The 25,999-nt window shown below is 36.5% G+C and overlaps 1 protein-coding gene across 1 annotated transcript in view; it reads left to right on the top strand.

Moving 5' to 3' along the window:
• ATP10B (ATPase phospholipid transporting 10B (putative)) overlaps nucleotides 1–25,999 on the top strand; it is a 304,465-nt gene that overhangs the window by 32,180 nt on the left and 246,286 nt on the right. The window contains exon 2 of the mRNA XM_077137580.1: nucleotides 16,305–16,371. The gene's annotated coding sequence lies outside the window, so the exon portion shown is untranslated. The remainder of the gene's footprint in view (nucleotides 1–16,304; nucleotides 16,372–25,999) is intronic.

The following is a 25,999-nucleotide window of genomic DNA, read 5'->3' as shown; positions in this document are numbered from 1 at the left end:
GTCTCACACTTAAAAGCTATTTCTATTAAAGTGTCATTTGGTTTTGAGTTTCCACAATGTAAGTAGAATGTGCTTATTTGTAATTAATTCTCTCATTAAATCCTCTTTGGACATGATCGTTTACCTTCACTCCTTGACTAGTACAAGCAACTGCATTTTTGATCTTGAGAGTTTTAATCTTGGTTCTGTTACATCTCAGCCATTTGTCTTGGACAAGTTAATATCACTGGACTAACTTAGTTTAGAAACAGAAGGTGGGAAAATAAAGGCTTAGCTCATGTTGTTGTTGGGAAGGTCAAATGAGGTGGGGTCTATAAAACATTGTGAGTGAGCAGGAGCGCAACAACTTATTGTTTGAATCAAGTTCAACAATTTCTTGGTCTCCCACAGCATACAAATGACCTCTGGGGAATACAGATATAAGATCAGGTGCTGATCCAGCCTTCTTTCGCCACTCTCCCATTTATTCAGGAAGCAAATATTTAATTCCCCTCCCCACTCCACACTTCCAAGTATCAGCTCACATATCCTCTCTAGAAAGACCTCCCCTGACTAACACATCTAAAATTGGCTGCCTCAGTTACTCTCAGTCAGGCCATTCTGTGTATTTCCTTCATGGAACTTATCACCATCTATCAGTGTTTTTTGCATTAGGTGTTTTTTGGCTACTCCTTCTCCCTAAGTTTGAGGAGGCCATAGCATTGTCTGCCTTTTCATTACTAAATCCAGACCGTTTGGCACAGTGCTTGAAACAAAGTAAGCATTATATTTTTAAATGAAAGAATGAGTCCTTAGCTGCTATAGACAAACTAAGAAATAAACCAGACCTAGTCATTGTCCTGCCTGCCTCATAACCAGGTGAGGAAGCATAAGAATCTCTTAGTCAAAGTTTTAATATCTCTCTACTTCTATTAAGATGCTATCAGTTTCTTATCTCAGAGCAAACAATGGCAGGTCATAAGGTAGGTGTAAAAGGAAGTGTAAAGCCCAGATGGGGAAAAGAAGAGCTAAGTGGGGTGAAGGGGTGTGAGAAACTTCCGTTAGAAGGTGGAATTTGAATTCAGTCCATAAAATTTACAAAGCAGTCCCAGGACAGAGCCCCTTTCTCAGTTTGGCTTGTGCTCACTCTCAGGAAGCAAGCTCCCCTCTCTGAGCTGAGAACTAAATTTTTCTTTAGATGGGTTTTGATTTCCTCTCTGATATCTTCCTGTGATCTCAGAATAATGACATTATATTGCTTTCCTGGGAGAGAAGAGATTTCATTAGACAAAACCAGGGTTACAAGGAGAAAAAGAACAGCCCTTCCAGAAGGATTTATATTTTCCGATGAGCACTCCGGTACTTTTTCAATAATATGAGAAATATATTTTCATCACAGATATTTAACAAAAATACCGATGAGCCATAAGAAGAGAGTAAAACATCATCTGCCAGCCAACTACTCAGGTGAACAATGATAGATTTGGGTGTATATACCTCTAATTTTTTTTTAATACATATGTACTTTCTTCTCCAAGACTGATCATAGTCTACCTGGTTATTGGACTTGTCTTTTTATATTTCACAGTAGACAATTACTATTTCCCATGCCATTGAATATACTTCTACCATCTTATTTTGTATAAATATGTAATATTCCATTTAAGAAGGTATAGCATACATCAATGCCTGTGTAAAAGGAGAATAAAGAGGGAAATTATGAAAGGGGGCAGATCTGGAAGTTAAGAGCTCAGAATTCAGAGGGTCTTCTGGGTTCAAATCCTTGTTTCCCATGTACAGGTGACAGGACATACAGCAAACCCCTCACCGGCCAGAGATTATTGTCCTCATCTATAAGGTAGGAAGAGTGATGGTAGCTGTTTCACATACTGGCTGTAAGGATCAAATAAAATAATATAAGCAAAATGCTTGGCTCCACAGTGTTCAACAAATATCCACATATTTTCATATTTGAAAGGAGGGAAAGAACAAGAAGAAAAAGGAAGAAAGAGAACAAGAAAGAGCGATAGAACTTCTAGCCTCTGAAACTGTGAGCCAATTAATTCCCATTGTTTAAGCCAATCCTTAGTGTGGCAATTATCACAGAGGCTCAGGCAGCACTAAGACCTAAGGTTCCTTTTGTGTGAGGGGAAGGGGGCACTCACAGTATTTTCATCCATATCCCACCAAACTCTGTGATGTCCCACCTATCTAAAGCTTTTATAAAGGCAGCTGCACTTCTTACATACGTTACTACAAATGAAAATGCTTATATATTGACTTATTATGGTTCTTAATATTTTTCACTGGAGAGGATTTTGACACCAAGATAGGAAGGAAATCATGGCTTCATTCATTCTACAGTATGGAGCCTCTTCTGTGGGAAGCTTTGTGTGTGCAGGGAAGGCAAAACAAAGTTGCCTACCTCACCAAAGCTCATGGTTTAGGAATCAGGGCATAATGGAAGGTCTATCTGAATGGAAACAGTTAATTAAGTTGATAGCACGTTCCTTTTTACCCTTTAATTATTTGGGAAGCCTAAGGAAAGAATGTTCTAGGCTGGGACAACAGCAGATGGAAAGGTGCCTGAGGCAGAAGCAGGAGGGAAAGGGGAAGAGGTTGGAGTGGCAGGCAGGGGCACTCACAGGAGTCTGCAGTGGCCTTGGAAGCAGGCAGTGTTCCATCTTAAATGCAGTGAGAAACACAGGAAAGTTTTAATCAGGCAAGTAGCACAATCTGATTCAATAAAGAGTTCAGCTTCCCATTAAAGGCTGCATAAATGAAGAAAATTGTAATTTTCTGATAAAAAATTACAAAAGTAAGATTTTCTCTATACTGTACACCTTAGCTTGGAGAAAAACAACAAAGGATGCTCTTATAGTAAAGCTTACTATCTGCCCTGCGGAACTCCAGGTATTTTATCTCTATTTCACATTTACCATAATAAAACATGAATTATTCCTATTTTACAGATGAGAAAATTAACTGAGACCCTAAACAATTTCCCCTTGACTACAACACTTTAATTGTTTAGCTAAGTAAATTAATAGAGCCAGGGAAAACACCTTTTTCTATCAAAGCTTTCTTGAACATTTTGCCATACATTCAAAACCTGTGTCCTAGTCTCTGTAACCAGTGCCCAGCTGACAAAGGGGCCATCTGAGACCCATTCCAGATTCTATGGCTTCAACACTAAAAGAATTTAGAGAGGGACAGTAGAAAAGTTTATTAAAGTAGTAAAGTTTATTAAAGAGAAGTAAAGAGAGTACACATTAAAGAAGCTAACACTTTAATGTTACATGCAGTAGCATTAACATGGGGAGGTACATGCAGTGAGTGGAAGGGGGTTAGCTAGTTTTATAGGAAGTTTTGTAGGTAACCTTTGAGCACCAGGTGTCTTCTTTGTGCAGGTTCCCAAGGTGATCTTCAGGTGCCAGGCGTCTTCTTTGTTTTAGGAGGAGATAACTAGCAGAATTTCTGGTATGTTGTAACATACTTAAATTTGTCTTTGGACAGATGTTTAACAATATTTATCCTTGCGCCTCTTATCATTAACTAAGAATTTGTTTGAGGCCCATGATTTTACAAGCTTTTAAAGTCTGGAGAGATTTCAATGGTTTGGGGATTCTTCAGGCTTTAGGAAAATTTTTGTTCCAGGAATGCAGCTGAAGTTTGCAGTTTGCATTAGTTCCTTTGGAACTAGATAAGAAACAAGTGAGGGGCGGTTGTCAACTCTTTCAGAGCTTAATAGGAGATTAGGGTCTTGCAGTTGTCTTATTTTATCCTGCTTCACCTCTATTGGCTTTTAGAAAGAAACTAGGTTGGGTATTCAAAGGAGGAGGTCCTTTGAGTGAAGGACTCATGCTGGTGGGACTCTGGGATAAGGGGCAGAGTGTCAAGGACAGCCCTCCAGAGAGTGTGCTTTGTTCTCCTACTGCCTGGCAAGTCACCCAAACCAGACAGTTTTGGCAGTACAGGACACTTGGCAAACAGAAGCAAACCTCTGAATGATGAACAATTGCAGAAATAAAGGTATCTCTCTATTTATGGACTGTTATATTCAGACAGAGAATCTTTAGCTTCTTTATTCATCTAATGTATATCTTTTAAATACCTGTTATGTTAGGTGTTCAAATTATAAGAGTGAGCAAAATAATGCATGGTTTTTGTCACCTTGGAATTTATATTCTAGTGGAGGAAGTAGTCATTAATCAAATTACACAGGAATGTAAATTGTGCATGTAATGAATGCCCTAAGGGAGATGCTCCTTGGTGCCATGAGCAGCATCAGGAAAGGGGCAATTGAGGAATCGGCTGAAGGAATTTACTAGGGGAAGGGAAGATGGGGTTTGAACAGGAGAGGGAAGGGGTCAGTTGCAGGAGGTTTCATGGTGGGGTTCAGGACCGGAAAGAAAACATGTGTGGATGGTTTGTGTATGTGAGAAGATGTTCAGTGTACGATGAGCCTGGAGAGGCAACCTGGGCCAGATCACACAGAACTGGATAGATCATATCCAGGATTTGGGTCTTAGTCCTGAGAACAATAAAAAAAAAAAAAAAACCCTCACACCCCATTTCTATTACCTGCCCTGCATTTCCTGTTCTCACTGCTTTTACCACAACTAATATGTTTTTATTCACTGTCTCCCACCACCTCTATGTAAGTTCCATAGAGGTAGGTGCTTTCTATTCACTGCTGAGAGCCCACCAAACATTATGTAATAGGTGCACAAATATTTGTTGAATAATTCACTGATTTCCATTTTGAGAATATCACTCAGGCTGCTGGGTGAAGAATAGATGGGTTGGGGGTGAGAGGTGAGGCTGGGTCAATCTATGATAGAACGAAGAATCGGGGTCTGAGTTACTCCTCTGGAGTCCTGTCTGTGCTCCACTGCTTGCAAGTGAACAGGAGTCAGTTCTCGTATAGAAAGTGACTCATCTGGAAAAATAAGACCTTCTTACCAGCTGAGCACTCTGGCCCTTTGATTCAGACTGCCTTGGCAGATGTGAAAGGGTAGGAGGAAACGTAGCTGGAGTCCAGCGGTAGGTTAGGCCACTGAGCTAGTTGTTCAGATTAGGCTGATTCTCCTCCAGCGCTGGGTCATTTCCCCCTGAGACATCAGGTCACTCCATCTCTCTGATTCTCCATCATATTATGGATGTAAAGGATGGCTTGATTTAGATGACTTATCCGAGCATATTTTTTCCTCCACTACTTTGATAATAGCAATTCATATTTGTTTATTTGTTTGAAACATTGGGACAAAAAATACTGTATCATGATTTTATGACAAGCCATACTGTGAATTCAGTGACACTTTAAATAGGATTCCTATTTCATTATTTTCATGACACCTAAATCCCCAAAATAGTGCATATGCACATACAAAATCTGATATTTGTTCAGTCTAGATATATGGATTTTCAAAGCCCTGCAGTCCATTCCATGGCCTTGTGAATGAGAGCCACTGCGATGGAAAACAGAAAAGGTCATGATCCTAGAGACAAAGAAAGACAAAGTCAATTAAAGAAAGGAAGATGAAATGACTTTGACCCGCCTTGAGGCCAAGCCGCCTACTTCTGCCTTCTCCCATCTGCCTCCTGATTCTGATTACATGATCTCTCGTCATCATTCTTCCCAGGAGAAATTACTCCAAAAGTCAAGTAATAGATTACCTTATTCTCAGGGCCAGATGAAATATTCTTTCCCAGGTATACAGACGATGGGGTGGGGTGACTTCTACACTGTCTCACAGAAAGAAGAAGGTTCAGAGAAGCTGCCTGAGCTTGGACAGAATTCTGTTGGCTTCTTAATAGAGGTTATGAAAAGCTGCTTTTGGATCTTTAGGGGGAAAAACCACAGGCCTGGAAATTGGTGGTGCTTCCTCTCTTGGCCTATATGGCATTTATTTTTCCTAACAGTTTTCCTGTTTTGGAGGCACTGATTTCTTTTTCCCCAAGTTCCTTAACTTCTCAGCCTTAATACCTTTCCCTTCTCCTCTCATTAGGCACTACATCTCACATCTCATATTTATGGTGGTGAATGCCCATGGGCCAGACTGCCCCTCTGTGCACAGAGAGAGAGGTCATTCCACACTGGTGAACTGCATTCCAATTCCATGAGCAGACAGGGCAGGAGCCATGGATCAAACACATGGTCTCTTGACCATTCCTTCCATAAGGCTTTCATTAAATACGTTAAACAAATATTTGAGCACCTACCACATTCCAGGTGCTGTTCTAGATGACTGGGATTTTTGCAAGCAAAAGACAAAAGAAAAACCTCTGCCTTCCAGCGTAAGTAAATTTTGTCATAGATCAGAAGTTAATAAGTGCCTCGGAGGAAAAAGAAAAGAGTAGGTAAGAGAGTTTAGGTGTGCCAGAGGATGGCAGAGGGGTAGGATGCGATTATAAATAGGGATTGGGAAATTAATCCTCGACAGGAAAGAGAGTTAGCCATGCAGATATCAGGGACAAAAGCAATCCAGACTGTGGGGAGAGTGGATGAAAGACCCTAAGGAGAGTACAGGAGCAGTGTATTCAAAATATAGTAAGGGATGCACAGTGGTTCTGTGGTAAAATGCTCACCTTCATACAGAAGACCCAGGCTCGATCCCAAACCCAGCATGCCCCCCTCCCCCACCAAAAAAGAAAATATGTAGTAAGGAGGTCAGCATGGCTGGAGTTTCAAGAGCGAGGGGGACAGGGAAGGTCGAGATCAGAGGAGTCACGGGACCAGAGAGTGTGAGAATATGGGGGCCACTGTAAGAACTTCAGCTTTTTATTTTTTTTTTATTTATTTTTTCATACTCCAGTGAGGTCAATACCACGTTTTGGTCCAAGTGTTGATGAGATCTGACTTGTATTTTATTTGTTATGTGCTTATTTTTGCACTCACCTAATTATTTTAACAACCAATCGAAAAGTTCATGCCTGAATCAATTACATCAGGGTTTGCAAAATGCTTTTCCCGATCCTGCCACTCATTTTTCTTTTATCAGTTGACAATCCTTTGTGAAGTAGAGCTTTCTCTCATCTGCTCTGAGTAGTTGATTACCCAGGAAAAAATTTCCTGCTGGAAAGGAACACTCAATGCTTAGATAGTCCCCTTTTAATTGTTAATTCTCAAAGGCAGTTTTTAAAGAGCATCCTCAGATACACACTCACATGCCAGGTGCTTTAGAGGGACTCTCCCGCTGACTCCTAGGGTGGAACTCCCATCTGGGAGCCACTCCTCCGAATAACTGTCATCTTGTGGAATCTTCATACGGACAGTGCATCAGTGACACCTGAAATAGGGAAGGTCCTGGAGGAGAGGATGTTAACTCCTCTTCCCTAGATTTGTTGGTCAGGTGAGCTGATTGTTCCCTCTAGATCAAGAGCAGTTTTGATAGTGTCACTTCCATACTCCACAACCTTTATTATTTAAAGTTAAATCCAAAAGGCCTTGCCTTTTCAAGGCTGAATGAAACCTGACTCCATGTAGCCATTAACTCCTTGATTCTTTTGTGCCCCACTCCCCCCGCCTAGATTTTGAACCTGGTTATAGCTCTTGTGGCTGCCCACTGTACCCCCAATCACACTTTACTCTTTCCTACCTAAGATTTGTCCATGCTGGAATTTCCCCCTGGAATTTCCTTCTCCAAAGTTATCTGTACCTGTTGGATTTCATCTTTCAGGACCATCAAATGCTCCCTCCCTGGTGCCCGCCTTAACCAACCCCCTCAGCTGAATCTGATTCCACTTGCACTGTGCGCTCACATCTCTTTGCTTTATCCTCCTCTTACTTTGCTTCTCTCATATTCTCAGTTGTATAAATGTTACTTGTGTTCATGGAGAGCTCAGCCATGAGTTTATAAATGTCTTAGGAAAGGGGACTGTTGCCATGTTTTAATTTCTCACAGTCTGGTTCACAGTAGGTGCTCAAACATTCCTAAAAAAGAATTTGTACAGCCCTTGTAGCAATTTCCAAACATCTACTTTTATTCATACATTTAACCAATATATACTAAGCAATTATTGTTTTTCAAATAATAGGTATTGTGGAGAATTCAAAAGTGAATCAAGGGCAGGCCATAGTGGCTCAGCAGGCAGAGTTCTCACCTGCCATGCCAGAGACCCAGGTTCAATTCCCAGTGCCTGCCCATGCAAAAAATAAAAAAGTGAATCAAGATGGGTGCAAGATAGTTCAATGGTAGAATTCTTGCTTGCCACGTAGGAGACTCAGGTTCAATTCCCAGTCCATGCACTTCCCAAAAAAACAAACAAGCAAGCAAAAACAAACAAAAAGCCAAACAAACAAACAAAAAAAATTCAACAAATGATGCTGCAATAATGGGATACTTACATGGAAAAATAACGAAATGCGACCCCGCCATATAGCATACAAAAAAAAGTGAATCAAGAAGTGTATCCTGCCTTCTGGGAGCATCCAATTTAAGTAGGACAGAGAGGACATGTATGTAAATTACTGTACAGCCAAACCATAAGTGCTAAAAGCTAAAGAATCAAGAACAATAAGTTAAATTCACTCTGGTATTTCTCTTTGCTTCTGCTACTGCCATTTTCTCTAATGGTCCGTAAATCATCCCATCCACTAGGATGAAAACAACTTTCACAAGGCCACAAGGGATTTTCAGCTGTCCCTAGAAGAGCTTTCAGTGTCACATGGAGGCCCTTCTTGGGCAAAGAACAAAGACATACTCGTTCTATGTCATGTTTTGCTTTGCTTCTTCTCTCTCCTATTAATTCTGGCTGAGTTCCCACTCCTAATGGCATTTTATAACTCTGCTTTCCCCAACTACCAGGCCTTTTATCTTTAAGATTCCTATAAATTAGGAATCAGTAATTTGGTTCTGAAGTTTATCCAAGGTGACTACAAGCTCCAGAGTCCCCTGACTTTTCTCAAAAGTCATTTCTGGGTCTGTTGTTTATGTGGCATTATCATCCAGCCCTGCAAACACATCTGGAAAGAAGATGAACACTCACCAAGAAACTGCTTTTTCCCTAATTTCCTGCTGGTAAAAGCTTCACATTTCCCATCTGGGCCACGCAGGGTGCTACGTTCCTTGTTAGAATCACAGTGTGATTTAATAAGGAGGGTTGCATCAACCTCCTTATTAAAACAGTAATGCTGAGAACAATCAGAGCCAAGCTGCTCTTCCTCTCAGCTCATCTGGTTTCCCTGTTTACTTATTCATTCACTTATGTATTCATTTATTCAACAAATACTGATTAATCGCCTCCCTTTTTATATACCCTGCCTATTCCTAAAAGGATGGGAGGTGACTTGTGCCATCAAACATAGTGCAAAACAGGGTAGCCAAAGGAGAAAAACAGAAAGCAAGGGGGAGGCATTGCCACCTGCTCCAAAGGTGATCGGAATTTGGTCCTGGCTCGATGCCAGCAAAAGAGAGATTTGTTGGATTTCTGGGTTTTTCCTTCATGCCCAGTCAAAATGTACAAATTTGTGCACAAGAGTATAACTTTTTTTCCCTCAACTAAACACATTTATTTAGCATCTACTGGTGTGCTTTTTTCTTGTACTCAAATGATTTTGGAATAAATTAAAGGATAAATTCATCAGTTCCTAAATTTTAATCATTTGCATGCCACCTTTCAAATTTTTATACAATTGCATGGCTTTTAAATATCCTGTAGTTTCCTTTAAATTGATTTTTTACTTAAATTTATTTTAAAAAATATTTGTCCCTTCCATAAATGGAAAACATATCTATTGCCATAACTAGAAAATAATGACAAAAATAAATACAATAATAAAATAACATGGCATTCCAAGTAATCAATGGTGCCTGTCCAAACTCTGAACTGTGGTATCTTTAAAAGTAAGATTAGAATCTGTTAGGGATTAAAATCATGCGTGCACCAAACTGAGACAGCAATTCTTTTGATTATATCAGTAAGAAAGGACACTTTAGACATCAGTGTTACATTACTATTTTAAAGTACCATTCTAAATCATCTCAGACTATCTAAAACTCTTTTCATACCAGTCTCCTTATGCTGGGAAACACTGACCAATCAAAGCTAAAATTCATGGGGTAGAATTTTTTTCCTACTTGGAAGACGTGAAGGTTCTATGACTCATACACATTTGGTTCCTTTCAACAAATGTAGCATCAAGTCACTGCCACCTACTTCCTTTGTAACTAAGTACTGTTACAGATGGTTGGTTCCAGCACACTCTGTGTGTGTGTGTGTGTGTGTGTGTGTGTGTGTATGTGTGTGAAAGCAGTTAATAGTTCAGAGGAGATTTGGGGAACTTTGCTAGAACCAAGCAACAGTGAATTATGTTTATTTAGCAATATTGGTTTCCTTTAAACAATATACCAGAGAGCAAAATGAGCTATTAGTCAATTTGGAAAATCTTTAAAATTTCAAGAATATTTCCATTTATTTAGAATTCCTAGTTTCAAGGGCTGGAAGCTTGATACCACTCTACTTTATAAATACTACTGTCCCTTGCTCAAATAGCAAATTTTAGCCTCCCCATCACTGGCATGCAATACACCTTGATTCGGAAAAGTCTTATGACATTTTTAAGAAAAGCAAATGACCCTTTTATTAAGAAAGTTGCCATTGATTTGTCATACTTTTTAATTGATAGTTAATGAAAATGTTCATCTGACTTAAGAAAAACAAGAAAAAGTTTTATCTGTCATTTTTAAGGGACTGAGATTTTTGATAGAGCCTCAAGGGAATAACATTATTAATTACTTAAATGGCATTTAGCTTACCAGTAGTTTGCCAACTGGTCCAGGATAGGAAAGTGGCCATCTATTCTAACTTTTAATATGCTTAATGTAAAGCGCATGGGATTTTTTTTTGTCATCCTTAATATATGCTCTCCTTTTTGTTTGTTTTGAGTACTTTTGTTTTTTTGACAGTTTGGAAGTCTTGTATTTCTGTTCTAGTAATTAATTTAACTATAACATTAGTAATAACTATTAATCCTCCATTTCTTTAAATAGTAACTATCAACTTTATGTTAAAGGCAATGAAAAAGCCAATATATTTGTTTATTCAATCACTGCGTTTATATCACCTTTCCTCATTTATTGTTCTTTCCCTCCTAACTTTTGCTAGAATATTTGTACATTGCCAAGGTTAATAAAATTAATATTCCAATCTGAAACCATTATTCCTGCATGACATTTAGTCTCAGTTAAATAGATTCAGTCCTCACCTATGGTCTTTTCTGCAGCAGTTTTCCCAAACACAAGTTGATTGGCCAAAATTTTTCTTCGCTTAGATTCTTCAGTAAAGACTTACGGGAACAATATTCCCTAATATTTTGCTTGTTCAAAAATATTTATCTATTGCTTTTATATGTGATTATAAGTTTGGTTGGATATAAAGTTCTTAGGTCATATTTTTTCTGTTCTTAAGGATTTTGTAGACAACACTGTCATTTCCAGCATTTGTTGAAGCCATTTCTTTACCTTATATAAAGCATTTGAATTGCTTTCCTTTGGCTCGCCAAAGAATTCCACCTTTATATTTTACATCCAGGACCTTAATGGATATGTCATTGTGTTTATCATTCTGTACTTTTCTTTCCTGGAATATAAAGTGCCCTTTAAAACTATACATTCAAGCTTTTTTCTATGTCTAAAATTTTTTAAATTATAATTCTTAATATTTATCAAGGTGCCTATTTCCATTTTCTTCTTTAGAAATTCCAATTATACACATCTTGGATAACCTCAACAGTCTTTGATATCAGTAATTTTTCTCATGAATACCTTGATCTTGCTTTTCCCATTCCAGGATTTGGTGTTTATAGCAATTTTCATTTCCCCTTGTGTGGCTTCCCATTTCAGATTGATATTTTGTGTTCACTTCAGTTTTGTCATTCATTTCTCTTCTTAGAGCAGCCAGATCAATCATTTTTTCCTTCAGTAGCCTTTCAACTCTTCTCTAGGTTTTAGAATTCTGACTCAATCTCTGGATTTATGGTGACAATTTCATGAGGTGGTTTTGTTACATTGCATTCACAATGAAATCTTGGTCACAATTTCATCTTCTTCATGGCAACATTTTTTTGTTGAGTATTCATTGTTTTCTATGTCTTTATTCCTCTTACATTCCTCCTTTTTTTTCATGGTATCTTCTCATCACTTCTATGGTGTTTCTTTTGTGATTACTCATCTTTTAATAAGACTCCTTGTTTCCAAGCCAGTTGTTTGCTTGAGACTTTATAGAGAGGCCAAGGGAAATTTAAAATGGAGGGTCTTGTGTTAGAGTTGTTTCAGCCTTTTCTTTCCCCTACCAACAGAAAGAGACAGTTTTAGGAGTATTCCAGGTCACATAGAAATTGTGCTTCTGTATGATTTCTATGTTTATCTTCAAGCTGCTCTTAACCAAACAAGGGGTGGGGGTGAGATGGTAAATGATAGTGCCCTAGGCCATCCATTGCACTATCCAACGCATATTGATGGGGAAAATAAGGTGCTGTTGGATATTGTAGCTCCAAATATATGTTTGGGTTGGACAGAATGTAAAAACATCAACAGTCATTTGAATAATTATATGAGGGGTATATTGTGTACAAATGTATATATATATATATATTTATATATAATGTATATTATGTAATATATATAATATAATATAGTATTATAATATATTGATACCTGACATATATATGTAACTTACAACAACCATGTAAATTATGTGTTTATTTTACAAATGAAGAAACTAAGGCTGAGAGGCTTACAATGTCACTGACACTGAGTGGTCACAACAAAATTAACCCTTTTAGAGAAGGTACTCAATAAATGTCAATAGCCCAATATCGGGCTTCCCTGTTTAATGAGTGCAATTGAGTAGCTGCAGAGTGAATGTGTAATAGTACGTCTATGGCCTTACCACCTTTGAGGGCACCAAATTTTTTAGTTTCGACTAATTTGTTGTGTTTCAGAAAAGGGCACATCCTTCCAGAGCTTAGTGCAGTGTCATGTAGTTGATTGGTTGAGAGGAGAAAGACCTTTCTCTATGAGCTTATGGTACCCCAACCTCTGATTTCCAGGTGAGAGATGAAGTTATCCCCTTTTTTCAGAAGGAAGTAAAAATGTTTAGTTATATTGGAACATAAACTGGTTTCTGATCAGATGCCTTTAGAAATGAGTTTCTTGTTGGAATATATACGGAGTTTCTCTTTCTTAAGAAAACCACAGATTTCACAGTGGTAGTTTCAACAAGTAAAATGTTGAGTGCTGCAAGAGAAAATGTACTAAAATCTCATTGTGAACTCCATGGTAATATTTACTTGTCAATTTATACAAGAGAAAAAAATGAAAATGGGATCAAATGAATTGCAGATTTTCCCTGCGATAATAAACAATTGTTGAAGATGTTCAAGTTGATTAGGAAGCTGGAAGAATTCAAGCAAAAAGTCAACAGGCACTGACCCTTTTATATAAAATTGGCCACTACTCCACCTCATGTGTGATGGTGGGCTGAGAGCCTCAGCTCATGAATAAAGGCTCTTGTTTTGTACAGTAGGCCAGACATTTCTGGGTAGTACAGGTTTAATATCCCCCTAGGCTTATGATGCTTTGATGTTTGACATTTTGGTTGGTTTTCATAGTTCTTAGGGAATCATCTCTCAGCTCTGTTAAATGGCTCTTATGCAGTGAAATATGAAGTCAAAGCCATAAAGTATACTGGAGGCGCTCTAATATAAGGCATAATATTACCCATATACCTTGAGTTCTAAGATGCCATCAATTGTACAGTGTGCTGTAAATTTAAGAATAGCATTTTGAGCTTTAAAGAATCTCTCCTTAAAGGATTACATCAGTGTAAGATGAATTGCAATTTCAGAAGCATTAATACGTGAAAAAGTGAGCATATATGGTAATATGACTCTAGAGTCTTATGAAACTAATTTGAATACATCCTTCCCACAGAATTTCTGAAGGAAAACTGAAGCCACCAATGACAGTGCAATATTAACTGCTGTTGAGGTAGATGGAAAATCAAGTATGTGCCTGTAGTCTTTAGCCCAGTTCAAAGTTATTGTGGAGACTTGTGGGAAGGACCACTCATGGACATATGGTTGGGAACGTCTATCTGATGCCATTGATGTAAAGACAGAGATGGGCTTTATGCCTTGCACAGGCACCAAAGTCAAATCAGAAACAGGACGGTCGAATCAAAATGTTAAATAGATGACAAAGTAAAGGAGGTAACAAAGTGAAGAGGCAATGATGTGACAGCAAGAAATGGTGACTCTTGACCATTGAGCAATGGTGAAATACAGAGAAGATGAATGATGAGGTTCAGGGTCTTTCCCAAGGCTATTTGGGTGCAAGAGTGTTCCTAGCAAATATGTGGGACCTGGGCTTTTCCCATTGTTGAGGCATAATTTAAGATACCCTTATTCCTGCCTGATACCACTGCCTCTCCCACGCTGCTCAGAAAAGGCAACTGAGAAACATCTTACTGGATGAACCAAATACTCGAGTCAATTAAGAATGTCACAGTATGGCACCCAGAGCCCACTGCTTTAGGACCAAAATCCCAGGAGGCATTTTATATACCACTGTTTAAGGTCATTACAAAATGAGCCACTTCTTCCAGCCTCTGTCCAAACCATGGAGTCAAAGATGACACCAAACAATGTGTACTAAAATCATTCGAAAACCCACCCTCCATTATACTTTTTCCCATATCTTTCTTAATTGAAGAATTTTAGAGAATGATGTAAATAAGACTTAGGTGTTAGTGCCTGTAGTTTATGGGCTTTAGACACATCTTTACAAAAGGAAAATTTGAGGAGTTTTAGAACATATGAAGAAGGGCTCTCATCCCAATCCACATTCCTCTGACAAATTTATGTGGCTCAACTGTCAACTTAGTAAAGCAATCTAGTTTGATATAAAAGGGTTGGAGGAGAAAAGGAAGTTCCTTTCTCTGGTCAATCCATTGACAAGTATTTATTGAGTAACTTCTCTAAGCTTAAGATAGTGCTATAAAGAGTTCAAGAAGGAAAATATATTCCAGCAGAAGAGTTACTAAAATTCGAGATGGAGAGAATATAATGCAATTGTTTATTTTGCAAGTATTCTATAGTTAAGAGTTAAATTTTGTTTGCATTTATAAGTAACCAAAAGCAGATGGATCAGTGAGTGCTAAAGAAATTTGGAAAGGCTTCTTTGAAAAAGTATAAAAGATAGATATTTTTACAACAGAAATCATCATTTGATTGCCAAAAAAAACCATTTATGTGGCCTTTTAAGTGCTAAGAACTGTAATAAATGCTTTCTGTTCTTATTATATTTCATCACCCATCCACAACTTATTTTAATATGACTTTCATAACAACAGCTAATCTCTATTTGCAATTCACAGCATACTAAGCACTCTACATGCATTACTATGAATTTTTTGCTGGTGTTGTCCCCATGTTACAGATGCGGCCATTAAGATTTAGAAAAATGAAATAACTTACCTAAGGTCAGACAGATAGTAGGAAGTCAGAATTGGAACTCAGCTTTATTTAACTTAAAAACTTCTAGCTATTAACTATGGCCATATACCGCCTCATTAGCCTTGATAAAAGTCACTAAATACACAAAACCACTTATGAAGCTCTTTATAATCCTTTTGAAGTTATAGGTGACAGTTTCTTAATTGAGAATATGTACTGTGTCAAAGTCTTTGATTTTCCTCTAAAGTGACATTGTAGAACCTAATTTTAACAGATTCTGTAGTATCTCCAGCTATATCATAAAATCATCAAAGACAACTTAACCGAAGTTCTTATGAATTGAAATTTAAAAAAATATCAGAATAAAGCAAGCCCCACTGCAGTGTTAGGAAGGTGAGAAGCATTTATTATGAAAACACTGAGTAAATATATACCATTTTAGGAATTGTGGTATTCAAGCACTAACATTGAAAACTAAGAATAAGAAATAGTTATAGTATTTTAGTGTTTAGTTGAGACTGTAACATTAAAAACCAAGAATAAGAAATAATTATAATATTTTAGGGTCTAGTTGAGACTATATTATATCACAGTTGCTGGATTAATCCACAAAAGTATAAATAGACTGTGGCAATAAAAGATCATGATGGTAGTCTTGGCACAAAGCAAATGAGCAGTTATATGTGAGATATCCATGTGCACAAAGGAAGGGAAGAAACAGTCATTAAATGGCAGATACTGTTCTAATAAGAAATATTTTATATGTTAATGTATAAGAAAAAAATTGTCCTAATGTGAATCAGAGTAGATCAATCTTTCCTTTTATCTCCAGAAATTAGATTTTTCTTTATCTTTGTCATTACAGATGATGGCACAAATTATTTAGAAGAGGAGAAGCAATACCATTTCCATAGTTGGTATTTCTGTGTTTGGTAAGTTTCTGTTCTTAGGTATTTCCTTCCATAGGGTTGCATTTTAGAACATAATTGTAATGTATATTGTTGTTTGTGAGAGTCCCTGGCCTCCTTTTGATTGGAAAGCACTCTTGGTGAAGAGCGTATTCCATGTGTTTAAAAGAAATTACCCTGTTACAGAGATGTATGCATGAGCTGGGAAATGAGGGAACCCTTTCTTAGTTCTTTGGGTTTCCAAAGGCCATCTGCCCTGCTACATGGAGAAAGCCAGTTTAAAACATGGAAGGAGAGAACTGATGACATTGTTGGGGCCTTTGAATCTGGACATTCCAGTGCTGTGAGACAATGAATTTCCATTTTTTCTTAAGTAGTTTGAGTTAGGTTTTTATTACTTTTAGCCAAAAGAGTCTTTGTGAGTAGAGTGATTATGGGACCTTGAAGAGACAGTGTGAGGTGTTAGAGTTACGAGACAGTCTTGGCTGTGACATTGCGTGGCTTGAGGCAAACTGCTTAATCTTTCTGGCCCTCGGTCTTCTTTATCAATGATAGGCTAATATTGGACCATGTAAACTCTGAGGCTCTAATTCTGTTTTTATTACAAATTCTGTTGCTTCAACTTTATTTATTCATAGTTATCGCTCACCTAAAAGTCATAGAGAAAGGTGAGCCTTATGCAGCACATATTGGCTTATCTAAGTAGGACATGGGTTTTAATTCTAGATAAAGAAGTTCTCATCTCTCTTTTCCCAAATCTCTCTCCATCAGTATTCCAATTAGCTACTTTATAAATATGTGTTGTTAGAGTCATTTGGGCCTGCATAACAATGTATATTTAGTTCTGAGAAAAGTCAATCCTCCCACTTAGAAAATCAACTTGAGCACTTGCACACAATAAATAGAAAATTCATCTATAAAAGCCACTACATGATTTCTCTCATTTAACATCTTTTTCCTTATCTTCTACAACACATATTTGAACCTATAACTTCTTATCAAATGCATGATTAAAACATAATTCCTTTGTCCAGAGGATTCTCATCTATTATACTCACACACAAATATATATGTGCCAACAGGCTCTGAGATAGCTATTCCACTTTAAACTGGCCCCAAATGATGATTCAGCTGCATGTTCTGTGGTATTTGTCATTTATCTTTCTTAATTGTCAAAGGTATTATGTAAGGATATCTGCACACCTTCCAGATTTAAGTACTTACAAATTTAAATTGCACAATATTGAAAAAGCCTGAGACTCATCTGACATTCTGCTATGTGGTACACTTCTCAGTAAGAAGTATGTGTTCTAAAATAAAGATTAAGCCTCACACTTGGGCCAAGAACTTACTTAAAATTTAAACAATGCCATTATTAATTACTGGATACAGTTATAAACAAGACCTGTGTTATAGTTGGGCAAGTGAGTGCTCTCAGTAATTCTTGTTGCAATAGCTTCCAGAAGATGCAGATATTAATATGGATTCCATTGAGTCTGAATCGCCACCATTTATAAGCCTTGTAAATACTTTTATACCCAGCTATTATAGTCATAAGATCCTAAACATACACAAAGACATTTGTGTGACTCATATACAATTTTTTATCCTAGACTGGTGCCTCCTTAGCAATCAGTTTTCTAGGAACTCCAAGTTAATTTGTCATGTAAGCAAAGAGAACTTGGAATCTTAATAGTTATGTAAAGGTGTTCGACATTCTCTAAATGTTGCAACTTTCAACTGCTAAAATCCTCCCTTAAATTTGATCAATGAAGTACTTAAATTAAACATACATCAGAATGTTTATGCAATTCCTTTTTTTACCAATTATATTTGAGGAGAGATATTTTGCTTCTGTTTTGAATAAACCACCAATGTCAATTCTTTAGAATATATGATGACCCACTGAAAGGAGCGCAGAGCTAAGATGATGTCCCTGACATCTTTCACTTTTTTGTGCTTGGACTCTTAGGGTAGTTCCCTAACTGATTGCTCTGGCTCCAGTCTATCTCCTTGATCATTCATCCTACATCAAATCTATTTTCCAAGCTGACAAATGCCCCTTATCATCATGATTATAAGCTCCCATTGGCTGCTTATTGTTTGTGAGATTAATGTTGATATCAGTGACAATAATAATTATGAAAGCCACAATTTATTTTATTTACTATATGCAAGATGGCATGCAATGTACTTTACATACTATTTTATCATTTAATTTTCGCAATAACTCTTTGAAAGTTGACAGATGTGGAAGTTGAAGCTCAAAAAGATTAGGCAATTTATCCAAGATCACATCAATAGAACGTGATGGAACTGTAACACAAATCCAGACCTTTCTGATGAGAGTTCATACTCTTAGCCAGGACGCCATACTGCCTCTTTCTCCTGATGCAATACCAGCTTTTTGGTAACCTTTTACAAAATTGGAACTCTTCATTTGTTCACATATATCTTTTTTTTACTTTCACCCTCTTCTTCAGCTCAGGTTTCTTTTTATTATTTAAAAATCCATATTCCATGTTGCGAAACTATTGTTGTATCATTTGCCCCAGCTTTTCTACTTTTGCTATTCCTTTCCACTTTTCTGAATCATATACATTCTCTACATTCTCAATCAATAATTCAAGAGAATGTTGTTATTAAGCATTTGTTAATTGAACATTATCCCTACCTTACATTACCTCACTGACTAGAGGAGACACCAGATATGAAAAGGAAAATTCCATTCCAAAACAGAAATAGCTAAAAAAGATGGAAAAAGCCCTATTCCAATTGCTAGAGTTCAAGAAAACATTTGAAGAATCAGAGTCTTAATAACTTTATGAATTTTGTCTTATGTTTTCAAGGATGAAATAATATTATTTCCTCTGTATAAATTACAAGCTCCATGAGAATAAACAAAGCCCTATGTTTCTTTTGTATCACCTGCACTCATAGCTTAGAAGTAGGTACATAATACATATTTGTTATGTTTTATCTAACAAATATGTGTGTAAGATATGTTTTATATCCTACCTATTTTTCCCAAGTAATTTCTTGTTGGCTTGTGTGTATTAAGTAGTATGAATATCTATATCCGTGAGTATGTTCCAAAATATATAGAAGATATTGTGGTGAAAGAAAAAAAACATTGGCATTTGTTCCAATGTAAGGTAGACCACCTGGAAGGGCAGGATGGAACTCTTGGGCTTAAGCTGAATTTCACAGGCAGAATTTCATCTTCAGTTTCTGTTCTTAAGGACTTTCAACTGATTGAATCACGCCCACCCAGATTATCAAAAATAATCTCCCTTACTTAAAATCAACTGATTATGGAATTTTGTAACATCCACAAAACACCTTCACAACAAAACTTCGATTAGTGTTTGTCTTGTTTAACTGGGTACGAAAACCTAGCCAAGTTGATATATAAAACTGAATATCACAGCCACAAGATCAAGATCCATTCAAAGGGTCTACAAAACCTCCCTTTTCCCTTAAATGTGTGAGGCTGGATTTTTTCATAGACTTCAACCAAAACAACACAGTGCAACAAATTGAAAGCATAACCAAGCTATCTAGCTTTCTTCTGTTATTCTTAATATTTAAAAAGTTTGCAAAAAAATTCTCACTAATCTTCTCATTTAAAAAACAGTTTTCATAAAATATGCTATTTAAGTTAATATATGATATATTATTTTAAATAAATTAATGTATCATTACCATAAGCATTTTTAAGTTTAAACTTCCAATACAGTAACTAAATGTGGATATGACCCACATAAACAAAAAAAAATTAAGATACTCAATAATTTTTAAGTGTAAAGGATTCCCAGTTTCAAAGAGTTTAAGGACCATTTTTCTAAACAAATGCAATGATTGCATACCCTTATCCTTATCAATAAAACAAACAGCTCAATATTTATCCTTATATTTGGCATAAATCATTGTGTCTTCTATGGTATAGCTAAATGTAGACAAAGTAAAACCTTGTCCTTACTTTAAGAATTTCAGAACTATCTAATCCACTCCTCTTCGTGCATTGATTTCAACAGATTATTATTCAAAGAATAACAAGCTCCTTTTGTGAACTCCTAATGCCTTGATCTGATGCTATAAAATACCTATTTGAAGCTCAACAGTAAACACTTTCAACATAAGGTTTTTACTTCAGATTTATTTTCTGCAGATCCCGGTACATTATCCCTGCCAAGTTTCCTTACGTAATGGTCAAAATATTTATTTTGAGGACATTTTCATTCACATGTGAGTAAGGAAGAGAATTGTGGTATCTCTCTGTCCCAGTGGATAAAATAGGCACATTAAATTATTTTTCAGTGTTCAGTCATTCTTTTGGTTAAACTGAGTAACTGAAGGAAAGAAAGTCATGGAAAAGCCAAATTTGTGATTAAAACTAAAAGGGTCTAAGTTTGGAACAAAGTTGATTTGATGAAAATTAATCTAGGCAAATTTACAAATGTCATTCAGAAATACATTATCACCCACAGTTTCACCCTAAGGAACAGAGGAAATATATATATATACTATTTTAGACATAACAATAATCTTTAAGGCAGAAGTTACAAACTCAAATTGTTACAGGAACAGGACAGATAATGTAACCTACTAAAGCAGTCTGGGGAATGGGGAAAACTGGACACCCAGGCCCTGTCCAAAAGGGGTGTCATTATTCAGCAATAACCAACTATTGTGGGAATGTGTACTCATTGTTCTCCATACATTGGCTTGCTCCACCAAAACAATAACGACAACAACTGCATTATTGTGAGAAATCCTCCAATGTTTAAATGCTGCCACTAATCTAAAATTTAAGTCTGTGCACACCAAAAAACCATTGCCTGTGGGCTTTCATTATTTTGTGATCGCTGGTTTAGGCACAACCAACATAACATAAGTTGCCTGACGACAAACAACCAAGAAGTTACCATCCATTAAGATAGTCTTTAGTTGCTGTCCCTTTCTCAGCTGAGCTTGTCCACATGCATCCTGCCCAAACTTGCTTAGGAAAAAGACTTTTCAGAATAACTTTGTCTTTGCTTTTTAAAAATTTCTTCAGAAATATAATTAATTTGTTGAGACCCAGATGAGCACTCGTTCAAATTGTTCATCTTTAAAAATTTGCTGAGCATCAAGCCCAGGCTTAGGAAAGCGTAGAGAAAGCCCATCAAACTCACCTCATTTACTCAGGAAAACAGAGATTTGCAGTTATCTCAACCCATCACTTTAAGAGGCAGGTTAAGAGACATCTAAAGAAGGATTCTAATCTTGGTACTATTTACATGTGAGCCTGATAATTCTCAGCTGTCAGAAGCGATCTTGTGCATTGAAAGATGTCCAGCAGCATCCTTGGCACCATGGCCTCTACTCACTAGATACATCTCCACCCCTGAAGTGACAACCCAAAGTCTCTCCAGATGTTTCCAAATGTTTCCTGGGGTGCAAAAAGTGCCCCTGGTTGAGAACCACAGATCTAAGGACATTCACAAGTACAGTACCCTTGGTAGTCTCTCACCCTGTCTCATGTTGCTTACACTGTACTCTGAGAAGAGGTATGGTAAAAGGAATTTGGTCCATCATTTACAGAGATGTTTAAATGTTTTAAAGTTCTTGATATATTTATTCCATAGGCAACTGCCTTGCTGTCCATCACCATTTTTGGCTCTGAAGTTTCTAGTTTTGTGACTAATCCCTCATCATTACTATCTTGTCCTCATACTTTTGTCACTTGCTCAATGCCTCCTGCAAATCATTAATCCTATGCTATTTGGCTAGCCAGCTTAAGGCATCAAGTTTTTTTCCATTGCAAATGCTTAAAAATCATTTTGCTTGTTCAGTAAAGCTTAATCTAGGCTCTTTCTTTTCCCATGACTAAAATTAATTAAGACAAATGAGCATTGCTTATCAAAGTTATCATAATAAGATCTTTCCTTACAGTTTGGCTTCTATTGCATAGTTTGAAGAATTTGAGCACCCTCTTTTTTAAAAAAGTCACCTTCTTTTCCTTTAAAAGATGAATTGTTGATTACCTCAATCCATATCATCATGCAAATTTCTATAAATTCTCCCCACTTTCATTTTTCAAGTGTTCAGCAATTTCTTCTCCTTTTTTTTCAGTTACTCATTACCTGTCAGTTGAGTACTGATATTTTAGTTTCTGATTTTCCATATATATAATTAAATTGCCAAATTTTTCCAGAATATCAACAGAAAGACCACATGATATGGCATCTACTAGTTACTCCCCTATTCTAAAAAATAGGCATCTTTAAATACGTAGTTTTTACCAATTCATTAAGATTTTAATATTTGATAACATTTTCTACATACTTGAAACTTGGTTTAAAATAATCCAGTTAGTCAATATCCAATAATCAAGAATTGGTTCTCATTTCTTGACTCAAGTTATCCTTAAATGTATAAAAGTCAAGATTTCTAGGAAGAAAATTGAATACCTCTAAAAAAATGTTTGAAACTAAATATATGATTCTGCCTCAGATAAATGTTTTTTTCCCCAAAGGAAATTTTTTTATTATTTTGACTTTTTAAATTTTTCATTTTTTTCTTTTTAGTGAAGGAGAGAGTAATATATGTTCATTATAACAAGTGAAATAATTCAAAGATATAATTAAAAGTTAGCAAACTTTTGCTATTCTTCTGAAATAACTAGGGTTAACATCACAGAATATATTTGGGCAGTTTTCTCTATGCTTATGCAGCTGTCCAGTCACACAAAGATGCAAAAATAGATAAAAATAGATGATCTTTTTTAAAAATGAAGTTGCTTTATACAACTTATTTTCTCATGTACCAACATATTAAAAATGCCTTCAAGTCAATGGCTATATCTGATTTCTTTTTAATGGCTGTATAACATTCCATGGCATGATCATGCCACAATTTATTCATCTAATCACCACTGTTGGACATTTCCACTGGATGTCTTTCAAACAATTTTCAAGCAAGTTGGAAATGGTCTAGGTGATTACTGGAATCTAAGTATCTAGGTCTTATTTTTGAATGTGTGTTGGGAAGAGGGTTTTTGAAATAAGATCAAGATCAGAAAAACAAACTTCTCCAACATTTAAGGAGAACTTAAGGAGTTGAGGAAAGGAGCTCAGATTGAGAAGTAATCATTTTATTCAAAAAAGCATTATTAAATAACTACTATAAAAAGTAATTCCCCATATGGGAAGATAGGGTAAATATACTTTTACATCTTCCTTCCACTAAGTACAACTAAAAACCATGGAAATTATATATAAAACAAATGTAAGAAGACTCCGAAAGTTGGAGAGAAGATGAACTATCTAGGGACCTTCTTTGAGACCCAAAGAACAAAATGGTGGTGAGGTCCCTGGGTTGTTTGTTTGTTTGTTTGCTACGTATAACCATGACTTGGAGATGAAAAAGTCATAAACCCAGAAATGCCAACTAACACAGACAAAAAAGTCCCCCCAAAAAGCCTGCTCTCTCTAATCAAAGGACCAAGGAAAGAATAGCCTAACAAAATATAAAACTTTTAAACAATAATTTCTCTGCTCCAGCCAAACAACATGGACAAGTTTATGGCTCCATCCCAACCCCACCAGCAAACGCCAAATAAAGAGCCTAGATTTCCAACATAGTGAGTCTATAATAAGGTGCCCCAACACCACCATTAGGGTGGTGCCAGAGAATGCTGAGTAGAGAGCCAGGATTCTGCCCATCAGTCAGGGTCATAACTGGGGATGATAAATGAAGGTAAAGAATCTACACTTCACTTGAACTGGTAAAATGATGAAACCAGTACTGTGATGTTTTATATATATAACGTAATACCTAAAGCAAAAACTAAAAAAATCTGTACAAAGAGATACACTGAAAAATAGTAATGATAAATCAAAATGAAATGCTAAAACTGTTCAAATAACCCATACAAAAGGAGGAAAAAGATAAAATGGTGGTTAAGATCTAACATATCAATAATCACATTAAATGTAAATGATCTAAAAATATTAAAAATTTTAAAACAGAAATTAGAAAAGCAGATTTAATAATGTGACCCAATTATATGTTTTTTAAAAGAAACTCACTTCAAATATAACAGTATAGTCGGGTTGAAAGTAAAAGAACAGGAAAAAATATACCATGGAAATATTAATCAATGGATCACTCTCTAGGATAGACCACATGTGGGGTCTGGCAGAGAAATTGAAAATTTGCAAACATATGGAGGTTAAGTAACACTTTCTTAAATAATCAGTGAGTCAAAGGAAAAATTGCAAGGGAAATCAGTATGTATCTTACCATGAATGAAAACAAGAAAACAACATATCAGAACTTATGGGATGCAGTAAATGCAGTGTGTGTGGTTTGAAACTGTTAAGTACCCCAGAAAAGCCATCTTTTAATCCTGATTCAATCTTGCTTGGAATGTCATTTCTTTTAATTCTGGTTCAATACTGTGGGATGGAGAGTTTGATTAGGTTATCTCCACAGAGCTGTGGCATACCCAATTGTGGGGGTGATCTTTTGATCGGCTGAAGATGTGACTCTACCCATTCAAGGTGGTCTTGATTGGTTTGCTAGAGTCCTTTAAAAGGGGATATATTTTGAATAAACCTCAGATTCTTGGAGCGCCAACATAGATAGCAGATGCAGATGCTTGGAGAACAGTTGCTTCAGAGCTGACATAGCCAACACTAGACTCAAATGTTTGGAGATGCAAGGCCCAGCAGACATCACCATATACCTTTCCATGAGATTCTAAGCAAGCCAGAACAGAGTAGTGTACTGGAGGAGCTAAATGGAGGCCTAAAAATGTCAAGGGAGAACATTCCACAGGAAACAGAGGCTGAAAGCAATGGATCCATGAACAAGAACTAGCAGACACCAGCCTTGTACCTTCTCAGCTGAACAGGTGTTCTGGATAGCATCGACTTTTCTTAAGTGAAGGTAACCTCATGTGGGTGCCTTAATTTGGTCATTTTAACAGCCTTAGAGCTGTAAACTTGTAATAAATTCCCTCTATAAAAACCCTTCCATTTCTGGTATATTGCATTCTGGCAGCATTTAGCAAACTAACACACAGTGTTAGAGGGAAATTTATAGCCCTAAATGCTTGCATAGCAGAAAGAATTCCAAAATCAAAGACCTAGTTACACACCAGAGAAAACTAGAAGAAGAAAAACAGAAAACTAACCCCAAAGCAAGAAAGAAGGAAATAGCGAAGGGTAGAGCTGAAATAAATGAAAATGAAATAACAATAGAATTAATATAATCAAAAGTTGGTTCTTTGAAAAGTTTGATAAAATTGACAAACTCTTAGCTATACTGATAGAGAAAAAGAAGAGAGAAGTCATAAATAATAGATTCAGAAATGAGAGGGAGACGTGACTACTGACCCCACAGAAATAAAATAGATCTAAGAGGATACTTTGAACACTGTATGCCAATAAATTAGACAACCTAGATTAAATGAACAAGTTCCTAAAAACACACAAACAACCTACACTGATTACACAAGAATAGATGACCTCAGCAGATTAAATTTCAAGTAGAAATTAAATTAGTCATCAACCACCCCCCAACAAAGAGAAGCCAAAGGCCAGATGATTTTGCAGATGAATTCTACAAACCATTTTAAGAAGAATTAATACCAATCCTGCTC

Source organism: Tamandua tetradactyla, chromosome 20, assembly GCF_023851605.1.
Source record: "Tamandua tetradactyla isolate mTamTet1 chromosome 20, mTamTet1.pri, whole genome shotgun sequence".
NCBI classification, from domain to species: domain Eukaryota; kingdom Metazoa; phylum Chordata; class Mammalia; order Pilosa; family Myrmecophagidae; genus Tamandua; species Tamandua tetradactyla.
The sequence above is the reverse complement of the archived record's forward strand: the minus strand, read 5'-3'. Positions and strand labels throughout refer to the sequence as shown.